The sequence below is a fragment of the Gopherus evgoodei genome, chromosome 1, assembly GCF_007399415.2.
Source record: "Gopherus evgoodei ecotype Sinaloan lineage chromosome 1, rGopEvg1_v1.p, whole genome shotgun sequence".
NCBI lineage: Eukaryota > Metazoa > Chordata > Testudines > Testudinidae > Gopherus > Gopherus evgoodei.
Window position 1 is genome coordinate 92,383,783 of NC_044322.1, and position 19,393 is coordinate 92,403,175.

A 19,393-nucleotide genomic window follows, 5' to 3' on the forward strand; every position below is an offset into this window, starting at 1 on the left:
GGTGACCCAGGGAGGGGAAGCCTGGGAGAGGCAACGGTGAGGGAAAGGGTTTACTTTCCTTGTGTTAAGATCCATAGGGACTGGGTCTTGGGGGTCCCTGGGCAAGGTTTTGTGGGGACCAGAGTGTACCAGGCACTGGAATTCCTGGTTGGTGGCAGCGCTACAAGTATTAAGCTGGTAATTGAGTTTAGAGGAATTCATGCTGGTACCCCATCTTTTGGACGCTAAGGTTCAGAGTGGGGAATTATACCATGACACGGCCACTGCATCCAAGTTCAGATTGCTATCCAGAGCGTTCACAATGGTGCACTGTGGGATACTGCCTGGAGGACAATATTGTCGATTTGCGGCCACACTAACCCTAATCCGATATGGTAATACCGATTTCAGCACTACTCCTCTAGTCCAGGAGGAGTACAGAAACCGGTTTAAAGAGCCCTTTATATCGATATAAAGGGCCTCGTTGTGTGGACAGGTGCAGCGTTAAATTGGTTTGACGCTGCTAAAATCGGTTTAAACGCGTGTTGTAGACCAGGCCTCAGTCTCTAAAGCCCAAGCCCTGGCTCAGGGCGGGGCAACAAACACATTTATAGGGCTCGGACCCTCAGGCAGGGTGAGCAGCAGTTCAAGTCTGTAAGTCTATAAAGCCCCAAGCCCTGGCTCAGGGCAGGGCAACCAACACAGGTACAGGGCTCAGACCCTCAGGCAGGGCTGAGCAGCGGTTCAAGTAGGTTTAAAGGCCTCCTTAGGCCAGGGAGAGGGGGAGTCTGCCACCCCTGGAAAGGTGGCAGGTGGGGGGACGCAGGCCCTCCTACTCCACTGCGTCCCAGCCCGGGGCCCTAACAGCGGCAGGCAGTCTGCTGCTGGGTCAGTGGGGATCCTGGCCACAACACACTGACATCGGTTCTGGCAGTGCAGCAGCCAGACTAGGGTCAGCTGCCCCGAGCTACTTCCACTCTCCCCCTCCTCGAGTATCTGAGTCGTCGTGGTGTTGGCAGAGGGGTCAATCACCATCGGTTCCTCAGGGTAAGTGTCCGCGGGTGGGCTCAGCGAGTCCTCTGGATCGATGGCCCCCGTCCGACTCGGCTCCTCCTCCGGGTAGTGGGAGCGGGGCAGGCTCAGCCAGTCCTCCTCCGGGTAGCGGGAGCAGGGCAGGCTCAGCCAGTCCTCCTCCGGGTAGCGGGAGTGGGGCAGGCTCAGCCAGTCCTCCTCCGGGTAGCGGGAGCAGGGCAGGCTCAGCCAGTCCTCCTCCGGGTAGCGGGAGCGGGGCAGGCTCGGCCAGTCCTCCTCCAGGTAGCGAGTGAGGGGGAGGCTGGGTCAGCTGCTGTGTTCTGCAGTCTCCCCAGCGGGAGCTCGGTCTTGGACGTCTGGCCTGGCTGACAGCTGCGGCCTTACTGAGCTCAGAGGGCCCACCTTTGTATTTCCGGGTCGGTGCTTGACCCTTTGTGGGACGGGCCCAGAACTCTGTAGCCTCCAGCTGGGCTCTTGATCCTCCGGGACGCTGGGAACCAGGCCACCTCACTACACTCAGCCAACACACTGATCCCTTCTGGTCTCCAAGGGGAATGAAGGAATATGGCCAGAGTTCTCTGTGCTCCAGCAATCCCCAGCTGCCACAGCAACCCCTTGGAACCACTGTAGGCTGTTCCAATTAACATTGGGAGCTGAACTGGCTTCGTGCAGCCCTAGGAATCATGAGAGCATAAATGTAGCTTAAAACCACCTTATCTCCTGTGCCAAGCAGAATGGTGGGCCACTTATACCTTTTTCTGTCTCTTCCTAGTCAGTCACTGCGTCATAGCACAGTGAGGCCCTGGCCTCTAAGCGCTACTGTAATACAAATAGTGAATAATAAAAGGGAAGGACTGGATTCTGACTGTGCCCTGACCATATTCCCTGTCTGTGCTGCTCTCTGGTCAGCTGTACAGTCTTAGAGACTTCAAGGGAGAAGACAGTGGTTGAAGCAGGAAGAGGTCAAAAGAGAATCAGGCACAGGCCTCTCACCCAATCAGTGTAAGAGTCATTTTTGTAATTGAGACCTAGATCTTCAAAGGTATTTTGATGCTTAACTCCCATTGAGTACCTTTGAGTATCCAGACCTGAGACCCCAATTTTCAAAGTTGAGTACCTAAATTTAGGTGCCTCTTAACTCATTTCTGGTCCATCCACATGTACTTTTGAGCTGTTTCAGATCCAACCAGCACCTAATGGAAGTCCAGGGTGCTAATCTACACTTAGACCAGCCTAATTAAGAGTAACAGTTGGCCCAGAACATTCAGTGATATTAATGGAGATGCTTCATGCAGAGTAAGTGTAGATTTAACAATGTTGATTAGGCAGCAATATTTTTCTTTCAGCTGTTAAATTAGAGTCTGTTGGCAATCTCCTTCCTTTTTCTAAGCACTTGGAAAACAACTGAAATGTTTCACCAATATAGTCATATTCATTTTTATCTCTAGTTTGCCATCCAGTGCATTTTGATTTCCAACTATATATTCTGTTGCATGAAGGGAAGGAAGTTATCGCTCCTCATACCCCCACTGCAACCCTGCTTTTGAGAAACCAGTCATAGATGCTTGCTCAAACTCTGGGTCCTATTTGCTAAGATTTCCTTCAGCTTTCAAAATAAAAATGTACTGAATAAAGGTGGTCATTAATCAGTTAACGTATGAAATTCATAGACAGTAGAGTCATTAATGATTAAACTTGCTGGTTTTTCATGAGCTGATGAGTAGTCAGTCAATTATTTTTATCACACAGTTTTGTATAATATTGTAACATGGCATGGGTTGCAACAAATTTTATTTTATTAAAATGAATTGAGTAATACTGCTTCATGAAGTATTAACAATTCACTTGTCCTCATTAGCCACTTTCTTGTGAAGGATATAAGTGAAGTAGAGTATATTTGCATTTATAGTGCTGGATAACTATATACAAATTTACACCTACCAGATCATGAGGATTGACTTGTTGTACATGCAGTCCTTGTTCAATCTTGCTACCAATCTATCATTTTCTTCAACTGAACTTCCTTTCTAGGAAATGGCCACTTTCCCTTTTTTTTTTTTTTTTTTCTGTAAAGGAGAGATCACATTATCACATCCCTTAGTAGGCCTGCAAACTGTGGCTGTGGTCAACAGTAATTCATAAAACAAAAGTTAGGTCTTAGATTTTGCCCTTTCATGCCTAGACTCCATACTGTTATTAAGCCCTTTCTCATTCTGTCTTGAGACAATGGCATATTTTCTAGTGACTGCTATAATGGTGGAAGGATCTAGCCACCTGTTAACCAAGTTTCAGTATATTGAATCAGCATGAGATGAAGTAGTTGATTAAGAGAATGCTACCAAACAATTCCTTTCTGCCTGTAATAATTAAAAACTAAAAACTAAACTCTGAAACAAAGGAATTAACTCAGTTTTCTACCCTTTGATTGCTTTATGTGTATAGTAAAAATGTTATAAAAATTTGCTTATTAGGAGCACCTCTGAACTGAAGTTTTTCTGGGGAGAAAACAATTTGACGTATAGCCTATGCTCCCATAAGAGACCTGATCCAAAACCCATTGAAATCAATTAAAGTCTCTTAATTGACTTCAGTGGGATTTGGATCAAGTGATAGGTGCACAGTGACTGTTAAGAAACTTGTGATACAAGAATGATAAAGATGGCACTGTCAAAAATATGAGAATTTTGATTTATGTAATTTAAGACAGTCTCAGCTGGGTGATCACCATAAGCCACACTGGTGCCAAATGTGTCTCTGGGTACCAATGATAATGTGAGCCCATAATTGGAAGACAATGGTAGGATAAAGTGGCATCCCTAATAAGTGTTGTCAAAGCTTGACTTATAGAGCAACCATCGAGCTCAGTGTTGCATACATATTTCTTGTCTTCACATACTCAAGGGGAATTAGGAAATACTGCGCTCATTGAAAATGAAAAATGAACCATTCATCTATAAAGTGCTTGCGTGCAATATGCAATGAATAAAATATTTCATTACTTATCAGCATAAATATTATAGTCCTTAATTAGGATGATCATTCAGTTTTATAAATTGGAAGAACTCTGACAAATTCATAATCTACAATACCACCATGAATTTTATTCTGTTGTTCACAATGACTTACATTGATATGTATTTGAAAAGAAAAAAGTCTAGCGGATATTATCTACTGGATTTACATCTCTTGTTACATACTGTTTCTAAAGACATATAATGCCTTGTTCTATACTGACCTTTCCTCACTTACTAAATTAAGAGATGGGGATAGAGTTCAATCTGTTGAAGGAAAATAGTTCCATTGGTGCCAGATCAAGTCACAAATGAAGGGGAAGATTCACCTGTGAAGATATAAATAGCTTATCATAACAAAATATTTGTTCTTCATACTCTGTATTCTCAGTCCCAACTAAACAATCTGCAGTATCTTGCATGACAGTGTGGACCATTCTCTATAACCTCCACTCTTTTGTGAGGATGTACCAAAAACAAACCAAAAAAACCATATTTATTGACAAGAAAAATGTTTTTGCCACACGTGTGAAATATTAAAACATCTTGTATTCATTTGGAAGTTTTCACATTTTATTCTTTATTCTACAGCAGGATGTTTTTTTGTTTTTTTCCCCATCATTTTCTAATAATGTTCATTGTGTGGAAGTGAAAGGTTTGAGTTCTTCATTCTTTTATATATGTATATTTTACTTCTTGATTCTTCATTGTTATAAATATGTATATTTTACTGTACAGTTTATATTATGTAATTTATTTTTTCTGTCCTTTTTCATATATAGTTTTTTGGCAATTTACTGAAATCCTGCGTGTGTGCTGCTGCTGATGACACAAAATCACGGTGTTTTACAAACACTGGCATTAAATCATGTAATTTTATCTGACGTCTATAATGATTCATATCACTTTAAAATATTAACTTCACTAGGGCAGTACTGACATTCTCAAGATCAGCTGTAAATCACATTTGTATACTATAATTTCTCTACCAAACACGTTCCTTAAATATTCCTTTATTCATACAGTATGTACAGAAAAGTCAGTATCCAGTGATACAGATCTCAGTGCTCTAATTATGCTATTTGTATATGTCTAGCATTCACTAAAATCTGAATGAGTGACCTAAAGGTTTCTTTCATGCAAAGTGCTGTTCTGAGGAATGAAACTACTGACCTTAAAAATTATCCAGTTTGATCATAGTAACGTATTTAGGCAGCAGTATAGGGTGCCACGGACCCATGGCGCTGTCTTTCTCTTCTGTGAACTGGATGCCTGTTGAATACAGCACCAAGAAAAGTTCACAGTTTCTGTTTATATCTTTATTGACCTCCATAAAATCTGGGAGATAAATTACCAGAGTGGGTTTTTTTGTTTGTTTGTTTTTTCCTGTTGTGCACATCACAATGTAAAAGCAGAGCTAGCAGATGTTTTACATGCAATAATAATATCTTATTTCTATTAATCTGTTAACTTTCTGTGTAAATAATATCTTCAGCAATATTCCTATTAGCTTGTGAATAAGTATCCTGCCAGTGGGAGTAGTTCATTAAATTGCAAAAATGAGATGCTGACCAAAATGACTGAACTTTCTCTCTGTAGTAATTCACAATTTGTCTTAAATCAAGGAATTACCTCAATAGTAATATCCTTGCTTGTTCTAAGTCTTACAACATGTTACATAAATTACGGAGTGCAACCTAATGAAAAGAATACTAAGTAGCACATTTGAGGTAGACATGCCTATCTGTTAAAAAATCAACAGTACGAGTGAAAATATTTCCAGCTATTACTAAAGATTTATTTTAAGCAAATTTGGGAATTTCAGTAGCAAGTAAGATTTCATAGTTAAGAAAACCTGAAATGAAACTCATTAATTAGGTCAGACTAAGAAGTGTGGTCTGCCAGGGCCACCTAGAGGGGAGAACAAAAGAGAGCCCCTCAAACAAGATGGCTAGTCTGGCTGGCTCCCCACTCTGGGTGTTGCGACCTAGTGCATGGGATTGCAGCCTCACTCAAGTTGCCCCAGCAGCCTCTTCGTTGATGGTGGATGGACTGTTGGGTCAAAAGAGAGACACTGCAACCCTACACACCAGGTCACATCATCCAGAGTGGGGAGCTGGTCCTAGCTCTGCAGGACAGGACCCACATCTGGGGAGTGATCTCACACTCCAACACATGCACGTACACTCATGTGTGTGCCTGCCCACACACACACAGGAGGCCTTCCCTCAGTGGTAATATTTTTTTTAAATATGAGGGACCTCAGTTACAGATTTTGCCTTGGGGCCCCAAAAACCTCCATGCAGTCTTTATGAAGGCTATGAATAATCTGTGTTTGTATCCCCTGCCAAGTCCATTGCGGAATGTCAAGATCAATAAGGGTTGGGAGCGAGTAAATACTTTTGTGTCTCTTAGCAAGACCCTTTGACCCATACTGGAAGTAGTATTGACAGTCTCTGGAGGAGTTATATCCAACCCTTCTTTGCTGGAAGGTGATCTCTGTGACTGGGGTAAAGGTCTTAATAAGGAAGAGTAAAAGATTCATGGATTCTTGAAGATGTGGTCTGGTGGAAGAAAATGTAATTGAAACATAGTTCAACACTATGTCATATTTAACCTCCATTAACTTTGTGGCTGTTGACTCCTATATTAAGATAATGGGTAATACACTGTATGACAGGAATTTCATTTTTCAAACCTACTCATGCTTAAGTAAAAAGCTACAGTGGAGAACATCAGAACCTCCATAAAATCTCATATAAAATTTCATATATTAAGGATCTCAAAAAGGAGGTGAGCAGTGAAGTGCTAAAACTTAGAGGTGACACAAAATTATTTAGAGTAGTCAAGTTCTAGAGTGGACAGTGAGGAACTTCAGAGGAACCTACCCAAGCTAGCTGAAAGGGCAATATGATAGTGGAAGAAATTCAATGTTTATACATTTAAAATAATGCACATTGCAGGGAAAAAGCTGAAATATTCATATACTGTACAGGGTTCTAAATTAACGTTACCAACTCAGGAAAAGGACCTGAGATCACTTTGGACTCCTCAAACAAGACCTCTACTCAATTTACAGCAGCAGTCAAAAAAAAGCAAGCCAAAGATGGTTGCATAAGGAATTAGATGGAGAATAATGTAGAGAATATTCTAATGATATTATACGAATCAATGGTTCTCCCTCATCTGGAATACTCTGCCATACTGGTCAGCCATGTCAAAAAAGATATTGTAGGATTGGAGAGAGTTCAGAAAAAGGTGGCCAGGATGGCTAGGGGAATGAAAAAACTCCCATATGAAGATAAATTGAAAAATTGGGATTGTTTATCTTAGAAAAAAAGATGAATAATTTGGAACATGTATGTAAAATAATGAATGCTATAGAGAAGGTGGATCCGGAATTTCTGTTATCTCTGTCTTATAACATAATAAGGAGACAGTCAATGAAACTGAAAAGTGGCAAATTTAAAAACTGATAAATATTTTTGTTCACATGGCGTAGAATTAGATTTTGAAACTCAGTGCCACACAGTTAGGCTAAGAACCAAGAAAGATTCAAGGAGGTACTGGATATGTATATGGATGTCAAGAATATCCCAAAGTTACACTAATTAATAATGATTAAAATGTGTTTAGAAGGGTTACTAAACCTCATGCTTCAGGATTTAAACCAATCTCTTTATTTCTTCTACTTCCTCTCAAGCTGGCCAGGTTGGTGACAAGATATATGGAGTATATGGATTATGAGTCTGATCCAGTAGGGCATATCTGTTATTCCCGTTTGCCACTGACTCCTGAGTGGATCCTGTAGTATTTCTTGCTTACTCTGGTATAGTAAGAAAGACTTTTGAAAGTTGCTAGCATGTGCAAATGAATCTTCAGTCTATTAATTCACCTTGGATTGCTTTAAACTCGTCCCAGTTTTGATCTCTTACATTTTCTTGTGTGTTCATCGCTTATGTAGGGTATCCATATATGGCCGGAGGGTGCATATATGACCTTGTAACCATAGGTAAATATGATGGGTTCAAGACAGGTGCATTTATTTTGCTATTGATTCCATGAATGGCTGTGAATATAATGTCTCCATTTCATCTAACAGGACAAAAATTCAAATCCATATGCACAGTATGAACAAGCCCTTTTGTTCTCTGTAATTACCCATTGGATGCAAAAGGAAAATTGGAAAAGATTATCTGTCCTATTGCTATTATGAATGAGCATAATCTCATTAAGGTCCTTCAAAGATCAGTTTTTCAAGTCCATAAAAAGTTTAAATTAGCTTTTGAGATTGAACTATTAGGAATTAGACTGTTCCATTATGCAAGATGCTTGTCTCTTCAGAGGATGAGCAAATTGCAGTTTTCTGTGTTGGATTTTCAGGTGTACAATGAGCACTGCAATATAGCACTGTGACATTTTACCTGCTTATATCATTTTAGGTACATTTGTCCTCAATTTATGTAATGCTAAGGTGTTGAAGATCAATTCATCCTCATAGACTCATAGGTCAGAAGAGACCAATATGATCATCTAGTCTGACCTCCTGCACAAGGCAGGCCACAGAACCCCACCCATCCTCTCGCTCTTGAAATGACAGTTAACTATCAAAGATCAATTGCCAAATTAATTGCCAAAATTAGGCTATCCCATCATACCATCCCCTCCATAAACTTATCAAGCTTAGTCTTTAAGCCAGATATGTCTTTTGCCCCCACTACTCCCCTTGGAAGGCTGTTCCAGAACTTAACTCCTCTAATGGTTAGAAACCTTCATCTAATTTCAAGTCTAAACTTCCTAGTGTCCAGTTTATATCCATTTGTTCTTGTGTCCGCTTTGGTACTAAGCTTTCATAAGATAGCTTTTCTATTCCTTGGATCATCCTAGTAACCCTTCTCTGTACATGTTCCAGTTTGAATTCATCCTTCTTAAACATGGGAGACTAGAATTGCACACAGTATTCCAGATGAGGTCTCACCAATGCCTTGTATAACGGTACTAACACCTCCTTATCTTTGCTGGAAATATCTCGCCTGATGCATCCTAAAACTGCATTAGCTTTTTTAAAAGCCATATCACATTGGCTGCTCATAGTCATCCTGTGATCAACCAATACTCCGAGATCCTTCTCCTCCTCTGTTACTTCCAACTGATGTGTCCCCAATTTATAACTAAAATTCTTGTTATTAATCCCTAAATGCATGACCTTGCACTTTTCACTATTAAATTTCATCCTATTACTATTACTCCAGTTTAAAAGGTCATCCAGATCTTCCTGTATGATATACCGGTCCTTCTCTGTGTTAGCAATACACCTCAGCTTTGTGTCATCCACATTTCCTTTGTCTAAAAAATCTGTTACCTTCTCAAAGAAGGAGATCAGGTTGGTTTGGCACAATCTACCTTTTGTAAAACCATGTTGTATTTTGTCCCAATTACCATTTACCTCAATGTCCTTAACTACTTTCTCCTTCAATTTTTTTTCCAAGACCTTACATACTACAGATGTCAAACTAACAGGCCTATAGTTACTCGGATCACTTTTTTTCCCTTTCTTAAAAATAAGAACTATGTTAGCAATTCTCCAGTTGTATGGTACAACCTCTGAGTTTACTGATTCATTAAAAATTCTAGCTAATGGGCTCGCTATTTCATGTGCCAGTTCCCTTAATATTCTTGGATGAAGATTATCTGGGCCCTCCGATTTTGTCCCATTAAGCTCTTCAAGTTTGGCTTCTGCCTTGGATGTGATAATATCTACCTCCATATAGTCATTCCCATTTGTCATCCTACCATTATCCCTAAGCTACTCATTAGCCTCATTAAAGACTGAGGCAAAGTATTTGTTTAGATATTGGGCCATGCCTAGATTATCCTTAACCTCCATTCCATCCTCAGTGTTTAGCAGTCCCACTTCTTTCTTTCTTTCTTTCTTTCTTTCTTTCTTTCTTTCTTTCTTTCTTTCTTTTCTTCTTATTTATATGGCTATAAAACCTTTTACTGTTGGTTTTAATTCCCTTTGCGAGGTCTAACTCTACATGGCTTTTGGCCTTTCTCACTTTATCCCTACATGTTCTGACCTCAATAAGGTAGCTTTCCTTGCTAATCCCTCCCATCTTCTGCTCCTTGTAGGCTTTCTGCCTTTTCTTAATCTCCTCTCTGATATGCTTGCTCATCCAGCTTGGTTTACAACTCCAGCCTATGATTTTTTCCCCCTTTCTTGGGATGCAGGCTTCTCATAGTTTCTGCAACTTTGACTTGAAGTAATTCCAGGCCTCCTCCGCCTTTAGATCCACAAATTCTTCAGTCCAATCCACTTCCCTAACTAATTTCCTTAATTCTTTAAAGTTAGTCCTTTTGAAATCAAAAACCCTAGTCCCAGATCTATTTTTGTTAATCCTTCCATCTAGTTTGAACTGAATTAGCTCATGATCACTTGAACCAAAGTTATCCCCTACAACCATTTCCTCTATGATGTCCTCACTACTCACCAAAACCAAATGTAAAATGGCATCTCCTCTTGTTGGTACTTCCACTACTTTGGTGAAGAAGTCCATCAGCTGTCACATCCAGAAAAATCTGAGCCCTATTATTATAACCAGGGCTGGCTTTAGGCCTATTCCACCAATTCCCCTGAATTAGTCCCCGCGCCTAGGAGGGCCCCGTTCCTAGTGAGAATTCCTTCCCTGGTTGGAGGTGCCTTTTTAATTTTTACTCACCTGGTGGCGCTCTGGGTCTTTGGCGGTGGGTCCTTCACTTGTTCTGAGTCTTCGGTGGCAGTTCAGCGATGGGTCCTTCACTGCTGCCGAAGACCTGGAGCGAGTGAAGGACCTGCCGCTGAAGTGCTGCCGAAGACTCGGAGCACCGCCCGGTGAGTACAAGTCCCACATGTTTTTTTACATGTGTGTTTTTTATTCATCCTTGCCGGGGCCCCATCGAAACTGTTCGAATTGGGCCCCGCACTTCCTAAAGCCAGCCCTGATTATTACTAACACTTGTCCTCCAGTCTATATCTGGGAAGTTAAAGTCTCCCATGATCACACAAGTCCCATTAGTGTTTATTTCATTAAATACCTTAAAGAAGTCTCTACCCATATTCAGATCGAATCCTGGCAGTCTGTAGCACACCCCAAGCACTATCTCAGGGGAGGATCTAGTAGTTTTCTTTCCCAATGTGATTTTTGCTCAGACAGACTCTGTCTTATCCATTCCATCACTTCTTATTTCTTTACAGTTAACCTAATCATTGATATGCAATGCTACTCCAGCACCTTTGCCTTTATTTCTGTCTTTCCTAAACAGCACATAGCCTTCAATACCTGTACTCCAGTCATGACTACTATTCCACCATGTTTCTGTTATCCCTATAATATCTGGTTTCAGTTCCTGGACCAGTAGCTCTAGTTCCTCCATTTTGTTACCTAGGCTCCTTGCATTAGTGTGCAGACATAGTAATTTTTGCCGTTTGGCTTCACTGACATTCTTTACCCGGTTAGGTACAGACATTCTACCACCACTACCACCAGTCAGACTGGTATCTACATTACTCTTCCTCCTTATGTCCATTCTTCTAACCACGGTTGTATCCTCTCTTACTTTATTTTCTTCCCTCTCAATGTTAAATTCTGACATGGAGATTACCTGGACATCTCCCAACCATCTCCTCCAAATTCCTAGTTTAAAGCTCTCTTAATCAGTTGTGCCAGCCTCCATTCTAGAAGTCTATTTCCCTCCTTACTCAGATGAAGTCCATCCCGAGAGAACAGTCCTCTGTCCATGAATGCTTCCTAGTGGCCATATGTCCCAAAGCCCTATTTATAGCACCACTGCCTGAGCCATCTGTTGATCTCCATAATCTTGTCACACCTTTATTGCCCTTCTCTAGGAACAGGCAGAATCCCACTGAAGATCACTTGAGCCTCGATTTCCTTAAGCATCTTCCCCAGTCTGGCATGGTCTCCCTTGATACGTTCCAGTGAGAATCTAGCTGTATCATTCATTCCCACGTGAAGGACAATCAGCGTATTCTTTCCTACTCTCGTTAGGATCCTTTTCAGCCTCAGATCCACATCCCATATCTTATCCCCTGGAAGACAGCACACCCTTCCATTCTCCGGATCAGCTCTAGTTACAGGCCTGTCTATTCTTCTCAGTAAGGAGTCCACAATCACACCTTTTCTTGGTGACAGTGTGATTCTCTGGTCTATCCCCTGCTCCCACTGACTGCAAGTCCTCTTGATTTCCGTTGTCCCTTGTAATCCCCCACAACCCACCCTGTATCCTCCTGGGGCTCATATTTGGTGTTGTCTCCATTGACTCTTCCCCTTTTCCTATGGGACTAGCTGCTCTTCTCTTCTTCCTTGCCCTCTCACGTTCAGCGACCACCTGCTGTGCCCCTTCTTCATTTTCCAACTCTGCAAACTTGTTCCTGAGCTCTATTTCTCCTTCACTGGCCCATCTTTTCCTCTGCCTGGTTCTCTTAATCACATGCTTCCACCATCCACTTTCCTCACCCAGCAGTCTCCCCTCAGAGTTCTTTGGTCCTGCTTCCATCTGCAAGTCTGAGCTTTTCCCTTTGGCCTCATGATGTCTTTGCACCATCACCTGCTCGAACCTCCTTCTAAACTCTGCCAGAGTTTACACCTGCATCTCCAGTGCTCGGATCTTTTCATCCATCAGTTCTATCAGACAGCACTTCATGCAGACAAAACACTTTTCAGGTATCCCCTCCAGGATCATGTACATGCCACAGCTTCCACATCCAGTCATCCTCATTGTGTCTTTCACTGCTGCCTCTGTATCAGCCATAGCCTTCCCACCTAAAACCTGTTAGTCCAGGAAACACAAACCAAAACAAACCCCCAACAGGCACCAGAACACTGGCAGATCACCACCCACTCCCTTCACTAGCCTGTCAGTTCTTCTGCCTAGATCTCTTAGTCTCCCCTGCAAACTCCCCCTGTAAGCAGTTAGGTGCTTTTGCAAGACCCACCCTCCCATTATTAATAGTAGACTAGCCTGACCTTGTTTACCACAGATTTTTAAAAATAACTTTCTTCTCTGCATTCCTTTTAATGTAGTGAGAAACCATTTGGTTAAATGAAAAATACTGTTAATTTTCCAGGGCGTAGCAATGTATTTTTGAAATGTGTCCTTCTAAGCACAAATTTAAAACATTTCCTTTCATGTGAGCAGGTGGTGTCAATGTTATAGATTCTCTTCTACAATTATTTCCCCTGCTTATTGTTCCATGTTGTGCCTCCTATTTCTGTTAATCTTGGGGCTTCCCTCACAGTGAATTCCCAGTAACCATGGGGTTTGGATGCCAGACTTTCTACCTCTTCCCCTTCCCCTCTCCCCTAAATCCTTCACATCACAAGGGAAGATTTCCTGGTAATTTTCCATGATTATTTTTGTAGGCCCCTATGCAACTGTCCCAGGGGTTCCTCTGTGGGAGGTGATGTCTAGCCCTCTGGAACCCAATTGCATAAGTCCCTGACCCTGTGAAAATGTATATCTATACTTAAATTTACATGCTTGAGTAGTCCCATAGATTTAAATGGACTTATCACATATGTAAAGTTAAATGTGTGCTCATGTTTCTACAAGGTAGAGGCTTTTTTTCCCCCCTACAATTATATGTTTTAGGACTGAGACCCAGTCTCATTTTATTTAGGCTACCAGACTTTCCCAGGATTTGGTAAAAATTAAGCTGTTTCTATTCAAAGGCCTTCCTGGGATGTATCCTTTATACCCTGTCTGGTAGATAAAACTGAACTGGTATCAAAGTTGCTATATAAATGATAAATGATACACGTTAATTACCAAATAATTAAGGATGCATCCTCAAGCATCTTTTCATGCTGTTCCACAACAACTGCAAAAGATTATGGGGTAATGGGATCCTGAAAAGAAACTGAAGTCAATTCAGGTAAGGCTTACCTGACAACAAACAGTCAAAACATGGTTTTAATTAATCTAAAACGTATATGTGACCTTGAATAAGAATTTTCACTTAATATTGCTATCAGTACTTGAGGAATGATAGGTATCTCTGAGCTAGACTACTTAACTTAGTTACATTTGTCAAGGAGTAGACATTATCCTATGAGTGTTAGTTTTTCAAAAATGCTGTTTAAATGTCATTAAACAAATTTTGATAGCTTCCAACCATTTAGCCAAAATCTTAACTAGAATGCAGACACTAACTCATCAAGAATATAGGAATATAATTTGGATTTTTCTTCTTTAAGAACAAGAGTGACATTCATATTGTATCTTATATCAAGTGCAGGACCCTTTACCAAAGCAGACAGCACTTTGAACAAAGAGAAGATATTTTGATTGCAAATGAGTATGCAGAATTTGCAAGGAAAGACATCAAGACTTGTCTTTCTGAAGTGGATGCTTGGTTTGCATAAAAAGCCCCTCGCCCTTCTGAGTCTCTTTTTAAAGACATAATCCTAAAAGGTGCTGAAAGCCCTTTGCAAGCAGTTTAATGAACTGAAGGTGCTCACCACACTGGGACAGGTACTTGTAGAATCATAGAATAATAGGTTTAGCAGGGACTGCAAGTGTCATCTAGGCTAACCCCCTGCCAAGATGCATTTCTTGTGTGTGAATATATTTGTTGTGTCAAAGCCTCCTTTTGAAAACCTCCAGTGAGAGAGCTTCTACAACAGGGATCGGCAACCTTTGGCACGCGGCCTGTGAGGGAAATGTGTTGGCGGTCCTGGACAGTTTGTTTACCTGCAGTGTCTGCAGGTTTGGCAGATCGCAGCTCCCACTGGTGCAGTTCGCTGTTCCAGGCCAATGGGGGCCGTGGGAAGCGGCGGCCAGCACATCCCTTGGCCCACGCTGCTGCCCGTAGCCCCTATTGGCTTGGAATGGCGAACTGCGGCCAATGAGAACTGTGATCGGCCGAATCTGCAAACCCTGCATGTAAACAAACCGTCCTGGCTTGCCAGCAGATTTCCCTGACGGGCTGTGTACCAAAGGTTGCCAATCCCTGTTCTACAACTTCCCGAGGCAGTCTGTTCCATTGTCTTACTGTTCTTACAGTTAGGAAGTTTTTCCTGAGATTTCATCTAAATCTGCTGTGCTGTAGTTTGAACCCATTGTCTCTTGTCCTGCCCTCTGTGGCAAGAGAGATCACCGAGCAGGGCCTGGTTCTAAGTAACAAGTCCCCTTTTCGATTTTACTAGACTGGCCATAATAAAACAGTACCTGTTAAAGCAATATAGAGTTTAACATATATAATCTGTTAAAACTAGCTTTTATAAAATAAAGCAAAAAGTTGTTGTTTTCTCCCATGAAAAAGTGTAGCTAGAAAGTTCTCGTCCTGCATTTCATCCAATGGAATTGGTTAGCCTAATAATATCTTAAGTGATCCCACAGTCAATCACTTAGTTAGGGGTCAGGATATCCAAAACAGAGCTGCTTGAAATCTGGAAATTCCAACATTTCTCAAATATTTTAATTCTGGATCCCCCCCAAAAAAACTACACATTTCAAAATTTCCAGCACAAAGGAAATTCTGAAAAAAAAAATCATTTTGGAAAAACGGATATATTTTGATTAGCTTGTTTTCCCAAATAGAAATGAGCAGCTGACTGCCCCAACTCCAGGGGACTCCTCACTCTGTGTCTAGGGATTCAGGGGTGACAGAGAGGAGAGCCTGGAAGTCCTGAGAGCTCAAGGAAAGGCTACCAGGTTACTGAAGCTTCCCTAGAACCTTGGCCATAGGCAGTGGTGGATTAGCCACTTGGCCAATTGAGTGCATGCTCAGGGGCCTCAACCATTTGGGGGGTCCCGGAAAAATGGGTGCCCCCATGCCCTGACCCACTCTGCCCACTCGGCACTCCTGCTGGGGAAATGGGGTTGGGGCACGAGGGCAAGAGGTGTTGGGGGAGACTACAGGTGCAAGAGGTGGGGAGTGGTCCCAGCTTGTTCTGGCCCAAGGCCCCACAAAACTATAATCCGCCTCTAGATGCAGGAAGTCCTGGGATCCCCAGCCCTAGGACAGCCTGTAAAGCAGTGCTACCTTGAAGCTCTGGACCCTGAAAGCCTTGTCTCGCAGCCCAGAAGATGAACAGGCAGGAAACAATGCAGGTGTCTAATGGAAACTTACATATGTTTAGCGGCTGTTTGGTGTATGTTTGTCAAAACAAAAATCTTTCCATAAACTATTTCAGTTTTGACCAACTGGCATTTTCTGGGGAAAAAAAAAGTTTAGGAGGAAAATTCTCAATGAGGTTTAGTCATAAACAGGACAAATAATTTATTGAGCTGTCTAAATGCAACAGACCAAATTCTTATTGAATTCAGTAGGGGCAGGATAGAGGTCCACCAATCATGGGATTCACCATACTGCTATAAAGAAATAATTTGTAGAGTCGTAGAAACTGCTTGTACTCATTTAATCCTATGAACAATTCCATGTTGATAAAACTTTTCACTAATTTCTCAGGCTGTTTTGCCCTTGAAGGACAGTGAATGATCTATGCCATTAAGGCGTACTAGTTAAAAAGGAAAATAATCCAAGATAGCTCTGTCTGTCTTATCAGGAAAAATTCAGTCTGCAATTTGCTTTCTTCACTGGCTTGCTTTTCATGCCTTTGCATATTCTTTTCCTCAAACAGAATTACCTATAAACAGTAAAATAATTAATGCTCTGCTCATCTGAGTATATATGTTGGTTACATTAAATAATGTTACTTCTAGGGGGATTCTATACCAAAAAATTAAAAATATATTTGTCAAAATAATACAATATAATCACACCTGTTTCAATTGTTTTGGTAATTTATTTAAACTACACTAGAGAAAAAAGTCACAATAACTATTTAGCATTTAGAATCATAGAATATTAGGGCTGGAAGAGACCTCAGAGGTCATCTAGTCCAATCCCCTGGTTAAAACAGGACCAACAGCAACTAAATCATTATCAATTTGCCAAGCCAGGCCTTAAAAACCACCAAGGATGGAGATTTCACCACCTCCCTAGGAAACTCATTCCAGTGATTCACCACCCTCCTAGTGAAATAGTGTTTCCTAATAGCCAACCTAGACCTCCCTCACTGCAACTTTTGACCATTATTCCTTGTTCTGTCATCTGCCACCACTGAGAACAGTCTAGCTCCATCCTCTATGGAACCTCCCTTCAGGTAGTTGAAGGCTGCTATCAAATCCTCCCTTACTCTTCTCTTCTGCAGACTAAACAAGCCCAGTTCCCTCAGCCTCTCCTCATAAATCATGTGCCACATCCCCCTAATCATTTTTTTTGCCCTTTGCTGGACTCTTTCTAATTTGTACACATCCCTTCTGTAGTGGGGGACCAAAACTGGACTCAATACTCCAGGTGTGGCTTCACCAGTGTCAGTGACAGGGGAATATCACTTCCCTCAATCTGCTGGCAATGCGCCTACTAATACAGCCCAATATGCCGTTGGCCTTATTGGCAATGGGAGCACACTGCTGACTCATATCCAGCTTCTTGTCCACTGTAATCCCCAGGTCCTTTTCTGCAGAACTGCTGCTTAGCCAGTCGGTCCCCAGCCTGTAGCGGTGCATGGGATTCTTCTTTCCTAAGTGAAGGGCTCTGCATTGTCCTTGTTGAACTTCATCAGATTTCTTTCGGTCCAATCCTCCAATTTGTCTAGGTCACTCTGGACGTTATCCCTACCCTCCAGCTTAGTGTCATCTGTGAACTTGCTGAGGGTGCAATTAATCCCATCATCCTGATCATTAATAAAGATGTTGAACAAAACCGGCCCCAGGACCGACCCCTGGGGCACTCCACTTGATACCGGCTGCCAACTAGACATTGAGCCATGATCACTACCTGTTGAGCCCAACAATCTCTCCAGCTTTCTATTCAATTTATAGTGCATTCATACAATCCATACTTTTTTAACTTGCTGGCAGGAATACTGTGGGAGACTATCAAAAGCTTTGCTAAAGTCCAGATATATCACATCCACTGCTTATCCCATAGCCACAGAGCCAGTTATCTTATTACAGAAGTCAATCATGTTGGTCAGGTGTGACTTGGCCTGAATGAATCCATGTTGACTGTTCCTGATCATCTTCCTCTCCTCCAAGTGCTTCAAAATGGATTCCTTGAGGACCTGCTCCATGATTTTGCCGAGGACTGAAGTGAGGTTGACCAGTCCATAGTTCCCCAGGTTCTCTTTCTTCCCTTTTTTAAATATGGGCACTATATTTGCCTTTTCCCAATCATCCGAGACCTCCCCCTATCGCCACGAGTTTTCAAAGATAATGGCCAATGGCACTGCAATCACAACAGCGAACTCCCTCAGCACCCTTGGATGCATTAGATCTGGACCCATGGACTTGTGCATGCCCAGTTTTTCTCGGTAGTCCTTAACCTGTTCTTTCACTACTGAGGGCTGCTCACCTCCTCCTCATAGTGTTTTGCCCAGTGCAGCAATCTGGGAGATGACATTGTCTGTGAAGACCGAGGCAAAAAAAAATCATTGAGTACTTCAGCTTTTTCCTAAGCACACAAAAATTAAGTTACAAACACTTTGTAACTAATACTTTGCCTTGCAGTTATAATCCTGGGTTTTCATTTAAATTACATTACAGAACACCAAACAGCAAAACAGTAAAAGGAGAACATCATTTTAAATTGCTCAGACCTTCACACATTAAAATCATCCAGTTTTGCTAATCGTTGTCTTGGACCTGGCTGGGTACTTTGGGAAGTGCTTGATTCTGATTGTCCTGACTGCTTGGTAAATGTTTTATTTTCTCTCAAAGTCTTTTTTACTGGATAAGTAAAATAAATCCTGAGCTTTAATCTAACCACATTATGCCACTTTGGCACAGGAAAAAAGTGAGAAAGCACTTAGATCTTCCTAGCTGATTCCCTTACCATCATTTATAGGCTTTACATGATGCTGGCAATGTAGGGGGCTTAAAAATTTTACAGGTTTATGCTCCTGGGGGAATTGACTGAGAATGGGAACAGTTAACTAACAATAGAACATTAACAATGTTACATGCCACAAAGTAAATGGCAATGCCTTAACCATATGTGTGTTGTAAAAGTCATTAGGACCTCTTCCATCCTTATCAAGGGGAGTGCTATTCAGGCTGCTACATTTCTGTCTCAGAGAATGAGATCACTTAATTAGCGGGCAGGCTGCTACATTTCTGGCTTGGGGACAGACCCTGCCTCCTACATAATAAAAAGCTCTACTTCTCCACACAGGTCTCTCTTGCTTGTTGGTACGCACGCGTGCTCATCCACGCCCCCTGACAATGATCAGCATCTCCCCTGTAGGTACACATGCCCAGTCCCCCTCCCCCTGCAGTGATTAGTGTCTCTGAGGCTGCTCCAGGCA

At 41.9% G+C, this 19,393-nt stretch overlaps 1 protein-coding gene and 1 pseudogene across 2 annotated transcripts in view; one reads left to right on the top strand and one right to left on the bottom strand.

The window, feature by feature from the left end:
- GPC5 (glypican 5) overlaps window positions 1-19,393 on the top strand; it is a 1,044,547-nt gene that overhangs the window by 454,955 nt on the left and 570,199 nt on the right. The gene's annotated exons all lie outside the window — the stretch shown is intronic.
- Window positions 19,033-19,136, bottom strand: LOC115644635 (annotated as a pseudogene).